This window comes from Haliotis cracherodii, unplaced genomic scaffold, assembly GCF_022045235.1.
Source record: "Haliotis cracherodii isolate W230 unplaced genomic scaffold, xgHalCrac1.p SCAF_12, whole genome shotgun sequence".
Taxonomy (NCBI): Eukaryota; Metazoa; Mollusca; class Gastropoda; order Lepetellida; family Haliotidae; genus Haliotis; species Haliotis cracherodii.
In genome coordinates, this window is record NW_027266267.1 from 3,007,114 (window position 1) to 3,016,467 (window position 9,354).

Below are 9,354 nucleotides of genomic sequence, written 5' to 3' on the forward strand. Positions count from 1 at the left end.
AATGAAAGACCCGTACCCACCCGTACCTCATCAACGAGATGGCTCGTAGCCACCCGAACTTCATCAGCTGAAAGACCCGCACCCACCCGTACCTCATCAACTGAAAGACCCGCACCCACCCGTACCTCATCAACTGAAAGACCCGTACCCACCCGAACCTCATCAACTGAAAGACCCGTACCCACCCGTACCTCATCAACTGAAAGACCCATACCCACCCGAACCTCATCAACCGGATGACTCGTACCCACCCGTACCTCATCAACTGAAAGACCCGTACCCACCCATACCTCATCAGCTAAAAGACCCGAACCTCATCAACTGAAAGACCCGTACCCACACGTACCTCATCAACTGGATGACCCGTACCCACCCGTACCTCATCAACTGGATGACTCGTACCCACCCGTACCTCATCAACTGGATGACCCGTACCCACCCGTACCTCATCAGCTGAAAGACCCGTACCCACCCGAACCTCATCAACTGAAAGACCCGTACCCACCCGTACCTCATCAACTGGATGACCCGTACCCACCCGTACCTCATCAACTGGATGACCCGTACCCACCCGTACCTCATCAGCTGAAATACCCATACCCACCCGTATCTCACCAACTGGATGACCCGTACCCACCCGAACCTCATCAACTGAAAGACCCGTACCCACCCGAACCTCATCAAATGAAAGACCCGTACCCACCCGAACCTCATCAACTGGATGACCCGTACCCACCCGAACCTCATCAACTGGATGACCCGTACCCACCCGTACCTCATCAACTGGATGACCCGTACCCACCCGTATCTCATCAGCTGAAATACCCATACCCACCCGTACCTCACCAACTGGATGACCCGTACCCACCCGTACCTCATCAACTGGATGACCCGTACCCGCCCGTATGAACTGGATAAACCGTACCTCATCAACGGAATGACTCGTACCCAAATTCATGGATGCGGATTCACACACATTAGAAATGTACATGTACATGCATTTAAACATTATTCACTTCTATTGATATATCAATGATCCGGATACTTTACACTGGAGATGTTGAGGTGCCCCGGATGTAATCTGTAGCAATGCCCCGGAAATGATACTTTACACTGGAGATGTTGAGGTGCCTCGGATGTTATCTGTAGCAATGACCAGGATACTTTACACATGAGATGTTGTTGTACCCCGGATGTTTTTATGAAATAAAAGCTCAAATTCGGGAAAATCTGTTTAGTACTTCCAATCGCTTCTGAAAAGTAAACATCAAAACATTGATCAAACATGTTTTTAATTAAAACATTGTGTGTTTTGACGACACATGAGTTGTCCAGTCACCGACTGTGTAAACGTCCTGTTACAACCGAGAACTTCCTAGGACTTGTGAAGGACAGAGTATGTGTTAATTGGTGTTGAATCTTAGGGATAATCACCAATTATACCAATCAACATAGTGAGTGAAATGTAAAGTAATTGTTTGAAATGTTTATTTAATTAATACTGCTCAAAACGTTTGTAGGTCTGAAAATATTGCAATAAATACATAAATTGCCTTTGATTGCTTTGAACAGCAGATTCAATATGAAAGTGTATTCAATTGAGTTGAAATGCCCAATATTTATGCTAAAATGTATGCTAGAATAATGTAAATAAAGGAATATGGAGAAATATGAAAATAAATGGGTACGGGTCCTCCAACTTTGTTTCCAAGTCAACAAAATAAAGTACGGAAGCCAAACAGGTACGAAGATGACGGTGAATGTTAGGTGCGGGTTAACCATTGTCGGTAAGTTCGAAGCACCGTGGGGAAGGATCGTTCAGTATCCGTTATGGTTTAAACATATTTTTATTTCAAAAGAAATCTGGATCGGTAAACAAGCAAAATTTCTTATGTAAATACCTCTCCAGGTAATAACTTTACAACAGCTGGTTATATATCAGATTATATGTAAGATAGTGCTTAACATAAACATACTAAATGCACAAATGAAATATATGAAGCCAATACAAGTGGTGTCTGTGAAATAAGATATAGCAGTTTTCCATTACTACATGCATAAAATTAAGCTACTCGAATCTTTTGCTTTTGACAATGAAATCGTGAACTGATTTAAGAATAGTCATATTAGTAGAACTGCTAACTGAACTATTGCTGTGTAATATCGTTTTTAAATCATACCCATGTGTGTAAAAGTACACAGTGTTTCTGATATTATGGTATTTTGACAGGTATAGAAAAAGTGAATTGCGTCTTCAAAGTGATACCCACAAGTGCAGTCTGATACGTCTGATACATGTCGTCTAAACTTATCAGCGTTTAGGTCACTGCAGCCGAGCCTAAGGCGACAGTGGACAATTCGGCATGATCTATGACCGTATTTTAGGTCAAAATTATTAATAATTGTATCAGAACGATTAATTAAGGATTTGAGTTCTTTTAATGAGCAAGAATTAGTAACTTCATTGGGTAGAGCGTTCCACAGATTAATCGTATCCGGAAGAAATGATTTAGCATAGGTCTGGTTTCTACATTTGATTGTTTGTATGTTAGATCTATTTCTAAGGTTATTATTGCTATTATCAGAGACTGGACTTGGAATGAGATCGTTGAGATATACAGGTGAAATACTGTTTTTCATTTGGTAAAATGTAATCAATTTGAAGCGGTGTCGTCGTTCTTTTAAGGACTGAAAGTTTGTTTCGTTATAAATTTTAACATGACTGGAACCCCGAACCGCCCAACAAATAGTTCTCAATGCGTCCAAATGTAAATTCTCGAGTAACAATGATTGTTCGTTTGTACAGTTGTCCCAAATATGACAGCAGTAGTCGAAGTTTGGTAGGATAAAAGATGTGTACATAGTTTCAAGCGTGTTTCTTGTTAGTATCCGTTATTGTCTTGTATCCGTACACATATATCGCTGGTGCTGAGTCTGATACATGGACAATATATCAGGTCATTTTAATGAGCGCGGTGACGAAATAAAAAAAACAAAAAACATGCACCTTATATCGCCAACTGTTCTGTGACCATGGAATGAAAACGGATGAATACAAGAACAATACTCGGTACAGGAATACATCATACAGATTGAGGAGTCAATGGAACGTGTCATTAGCGGAGAAACCAGTTCAACTTTGGTCTAAACCAACTGGTTACTCTTGTGTGCCATCACTCTCCACTGCTGCCGTCGTCCACGTGTAGATGTCGCCAAGGAGAGGATGACGCATTACAAACTGCAGACTTACTGCAGACTCATTGCAGACTTGCTGCAGACTTGAATATCAAATGACGTTCCTTTAAATCATGTCCTGACGAATCAGTTCTTTTTGTGTGTGTTTACAATGCCACATGTTCATATTAAAGAAGAGAAACCGAAAGCGATTATCTCACTGTTCCGCTGAATTGGTTACCTGACTCAACTTTCCCTTACTCGCTTGTTTGATGGTTTGTTTGTTTGTTTGTTTGTTTGTTGTTTAACGCCGCACTCAGCAATATGCCAGCTACATGAAGGCGGTCTGTAAATAATCGAGTCAGGACCAGACAATCCAATGATTGACATCATGAACATCTATCCACGCATTGGGATCCGATGACTTGCGACAACTAAGTCAGCGAGCCTGGCAGCCGGTCCAGTTAGTCGTCTCTTACGACAAGCATAGTTGCCTTTTACGGCAAACATAGGGCTGATGAAGACCTATTCTACCCCGGATGTTCACAGGTCGGCTGGGAAGCAAGATGTAGGTAGTGTCACAAGTACCACGGCTGTCAACGGTTGTCAACATCGCATAGCGAGTGCAGAGAGAGAGACACATACACGGAATATCACTGTGTTTAAATATATACAGTTATACACCGTTGTTTCGAAGTTAAAGGAACCCTTGAGTTATCCGAATTTTAACACTTCCGAAAAATGATGAATAGAGAAGGAATACGCAGGGACAGGCTTTCACTTCGAGATAACCGATAGTTCGACACTTCAAAGTCCGACACGACGTGGTTTGACTAAAGTCCTCCATTAAATATTTGAATTTCATAGATGACCTTGGGAGAGATTTTCTATTCTGTATTTATGTATTCTGTATATTTTCGTCTGTTATTCAATACGTTAAGGACTGTGAATATCTTTTATTACTACCTTTATCGTCTGTTATTCAATTGGGTACAATGTGTGAAGCCCATTTCTCGTGTCCCCCGCCGTGATATTGCTGGAATATTGCTAAAAGCGACGTAAAACCGTAGTCACTGTTATTCAATACGTTAAGACTATGACTATCTTCTATTACAACCGTTTTCGTCTGTTATTCAATACGTTAAGACTATGACTATCTTCTATTATAACCGTTTTTGCCTGTTTTTCAATACTTTAAGACTATGAATATATAGAGGCTACTGCATGCTTTTTGTCGAATACGATTGATATTTCGTCGATTGAAGCCTCAATCCCCATATTGTTTCGAGATCGAAGATCGAGACACAATATTGGGTTTGAGGCTTCACGAGACGAAACATGAATCGTATTCGACAAAAAAGCATGAAGTAGTCTATTTATTATATACATCTCCCATTTTTACATATTTTAAATTGAAATTTAGTCAGATCTTTCAACTGCGAGATCGACGATGGTATTTCTCGCGTCGTGACCTGTTCACATACGACCTGTCGCTTTTACTACGATGAAGTAAATAGTTCACTCAATTTATACTCATTTCAAATTGTCAAAGAAAACAAAATACAAATGTGAACCAAAAGCCGTTATTCAAATTGGCATTTTATCAATTTCTTAATTTATTATTGCATACAACTCATTGTCCAAACAATGTTTCGTACTAACGTCAATGCGTAGGAATACATAATAATCCATAGTCAGCTGATAGTGTTCAGAGAAAAACAACGTCGCACACTCGCTTCGCTTCGAAAGTTTAAACTTTTGTCAACAAAGTCAACAACGTAAAAGGATATTACAAACACTGAATATGAACGTGAAAAGTTAAGTCCAAACATGTTTTGTTGTCAATATTTTATGACGACTATTATTCATGCCATATTTCAAGATGACCTTGTCATTCTATTGCAAGCATGGTCTTTTCGATGGTGGTAACTCGTCTTCACATGTGTTTGATGTTGTCGCATTTGCAGTGTGTTTTTTCGGAGGACATTGATACATTGAACATGTCAGGTGATAGACATATGTAAACATTTCCGGTGATTGTATTTCCAGACAACAAGCTTGTCTGAAAATGTTGATTCTGAAGGCGTTTGGACACAGATTGCATCGCAAATCCACCCTGCATTGGTGCCGAGTCCGGATTTCGATCAGCTGTTGTGACTGTGCTGCTGGCGGTGTTACTGTTTGACAGAATGCGAGATATTCCCTTCTGCTTTTCAGTAATCATACTTGAGTAATTATTTATCGAATTCACGTTTTTGTGGCCTGAAATTTGGAAAACAAAATAAATTCAAAATAACATTTTATCCATATTTTGAAAGATGTATGAATTATATTTGTATTTGTAAGAGTATTTTCTTATTTATTTGGTATGTCATTACTTTTATGTCTTAAAACAACAAGTTTATAGGATGAGGCCAATAGAATTTTCAAATGTTTATTTTTTTTTACCGATATATGTTCTCATAATATGCAAAATACCAACAAAATGAATTTAACTAACTTATACAAACGCATTTTAACCATTGGTATTAAAAAAGGAAACTAAATAAATGTAGATAAAATTAATGTATATATTCACTTCAGTGGAATACCAACCTTCAAAATTTATTCTAAATATGTTGTTTTCCATACAATTTGATTGTTTTAATATATGTAGTATAAATATTTCATAAATTCATTTATTTTATTTACATTTGTCATCTCACCAAATATCTGAATGATGTCATTGGGAGAAACTCCGCTGTCTGTTAACTTCTGGACCAGGTGTTTCCTCATACTGAAAAAAAACCCAAATGATTTAGGTATATTCAATATCATGCCATTTATTTGATATTTATTACCTAATTTATTTGACTTACTTTATGGCTGATTGTCATTGTATTTCCCAATATCATACTAAAGTGTTTATCCAAAACTAATAAAGATATTGAATATTTACCTATATGGTGTCAATTTTTTGTCATCAGCTATGTCAGCACCTTCTGTCATAGCCTTCATAATTCCATATAGCTTGTTGACAGCCAGTGAGGCATTTTTGTACCAGTACGACTGTTCCTTCCTGTTGTTATTGACTGCTAGAAAAAATGGACTGTCTGGTGTACAAGAGGCTGGTGGTCGTCTTTGTCTGTACAATTTATATGCATTGACAGGGCATCTTTCCAGGTTTTCTGGTGTTGCATAGGCTCTTGGTTTTATTTGTCGTATATTTTTAGGATAATCCCCAGATCTTGTTTTTGTCGCTCACTTATAAAGATAAGATACTCGGATCCTTCATCATCATTTCTGATGACAATGTCTCCCCAACAAACACACAGGATCTAAACAATTGATCGAGATTTATTGTAAAACTGTCCATTAGTATTAAAAATGCTAGGTAACCACATGTTGTTATGAATTGCCATCTTGTCTGCTTTTTGTACATATGCATAATTATATATTGTAATATGCTCTTGTACCACCTTTTGTGGTTTCTGAGAATAAACTGATTGATTGTAAATTTCTGGTTTCCTTTCCAGTTCTCATGCCGAAGTTCAGACAACACCACATGGTATGAAGGAGGCTGTGGGGGTTATCACTTTCGAGGGTCTTGGCATCGTACATGGCATCAATATCCGTATCTGACAGCTCTTCAGCAGCCTTGGAATTGTTGCCTTTACTCATTGATTTAAGTTCTTTTTGTTTGCATTTGAGTGTTTCTCTAGATCTTGCAAGTGTGATATCGGAAATGATGTTAAATGTAGAACCCAATTGTTTCAAGTATCTTTGTAGGGAAGAATGGTAGTTTTTTGGACTGACTGGTTCATATTCTGATCCATCATTCTTTTTTACTGACAGGAAAAATTTCACAAATAGGAATCTAAAGATACTGCATCGATTTCTTCAATTTTTCTAATTTCCATCACCATCACTAGGTACTCACTGATAATTCTAATGTCTCTATCTGTCTTCTTTCTTGTGTCTTCATTTTCCAGATCTCGAAGAAACCTTGAAACATCATCATCACTGATCGATTGGTACTTTTTATCACCAAGTATGCTGTAATCTATTGCAGATAATAAATCATCCACATCATCTCTCTCTATGTTGTCGCTCATTTTGGCTAGCAGGCGATCTAATGGAGGTAATCCTGAAATTATGTCCCTTAAAATTTGTATCAAGGGGCAGAAACTCGAGATGAAAGTAGTTCTGGTTCAAACCTTATATTTTCACCGGTGAAAATATAAGCTTATATTTATACGTTAAGACTATGACTATCTTCTATTACTACTGTTTTCGCCTGTTATTTAATACGTTAAGACTTTGACTATCTTCTATTACTACTGTTTTCGCCTGTTATTCAATACGTTAAGACTATGACTATCTTCTATTACTACTGTTTTCGCCCGTTTTTCAATACTTTAAGACTATGAATATCTTATATAATTCCGTTTTCGCCTGTTATTCAATACGTTAAGACTATGACTATCTTCAATTACCACCGTTTACGCCTGTTATTCAATACGTTAAGACTCTGAATTTCTCCTTTTACTACCGTTTTCGACTGTTGTTCAGTACGTTAAGACTCTGAATTTCTTCTATAACTACCGTGTTCGCCTGTTATTCAATACTTTACGACTACGACTATCTTCTAGTACTACCGTTTACGACTGTTTTTCATTACATTAAGGCCATGACTATCTTCCATTACTACCGTTTTCGCCTCTTATTTAATACGTTAAGACTATGAATAACTTCTATTACTACCGTTTACGCCTGTTATTCAATACGTTGAGACTATGAATATCTTATGTTACTTTTGGCAGCAGGGTGATCCCTGCTCCCGATACTGGACAGCTCAATAAGCTGTTCTCAACTTAACAATCGTTGTTATAAGTCGCACAGTCGGGAATCAATGCAAACGCGGTCAGGCAGTAATTAAGGGTTATCGACAAATCAAAATCGAATATAATCAAAGTCGATTGTGAAGACTTGATAGACAATCGTTGAATTGCCTCTTCTCTCCAGTGCTTGGGTACAGGTGAACGGCCATCTGATGAGAAGTAGGTCAACATGGCGCATATCTTACATACACGCACACAGAACAGGTGCATGCGATCTACGTGAGGAGAGTGGTGTATGTGATGTGTGTGGTGTATGTGATGGGTGTGGTGTATGTGATGGGTGTGGTGTATGTGATGGGTGTGGTGTATGTGATGGGTGTGGTGTATGTGATGGGTGTGGTGTATGTGATGGGTGAGGTGTGTGTGTGTGTGGAGCATGCCTTGACATGGACCCAGCGCCATCCGCGATCCAGGACACTTGGAGCATGCCTTGACGTGGACCCAGCGCCATCCGCGATCCAGGACACTTGGAGCATGCCTTGACGTGGACCCAGCGCCATCCGCGATCATGGACACTTGGAGCATGCCTTGACGTGGACCCAGCGCCATCCGCGATCATGGACACATGGAGCATGCCTTGACGTGGACCCAGCGCCATCCGCGATCCAGGACACTTGGAGCATGCCTTGACGTGGACCCAGCGCCATCCGCGATCCAGGACGCGGCTTTAACAATAAAGAGGCGAAATAGTAGAAAGCAGCGTGGGTCTGAACCCCGAACCACAGTACTGATAACACCTCAATTACTAAGTCAAAGTGCTTTATACCGAAGACACTTGCTCAGACATAATTTGATATTATGAAATATTATGATTAACAGCGACCTTTTAAGAGATTGAAAGTGTTCTGAACTTACATTAGGCGTTCTAATTATGTATCTGTTCATCCATTTTAACACATTTATCATCCCCTAATCGAGCATGAATCTGGCTTGCCTAACCATCATACGACGTTCAATTGTCTTACATTAGGTGAGAAATATTATTTTCACATATTTTTAAATAACACCAGGCGCGTGACACGGAAGCAACTAAGTATGATATTACAGTAGATTTTGAGGTACACCCATTCGCCCCCTTGGAACAGTCCACAACCTACGCTATATGTACACCCATTAGCCTTGGAACCGTCCACAACCTGCGCTATATGTACACCCATTAGCCCTCTTGGAACAGTCCCCAACCTGCGCTATATGTACACCCATTAGCCTTGGAACAGTCCAACCTGCGCTATATGTACACCCATTAGCCTTGGAACAGTCCACAACCTGCGCTATATGTACACCCATTAGCCTTGGAACA

At 39.4% G+C, this 9,354-nt stretch overlaps 1 pseudogene; it reads right to left on the minus strand.

Moving 5' to 3' along the window:
* Positions 1-5,070: 5,070 nt before the first annotated feature.
* On the minus strand, positions 5,071-8,652 carry LOC139458080 (uncharacterized protein KIAA1958-like; annotated as a pseudogene).
* Positions 8,653-9,354: the final 702 nt, after the last annotated feature.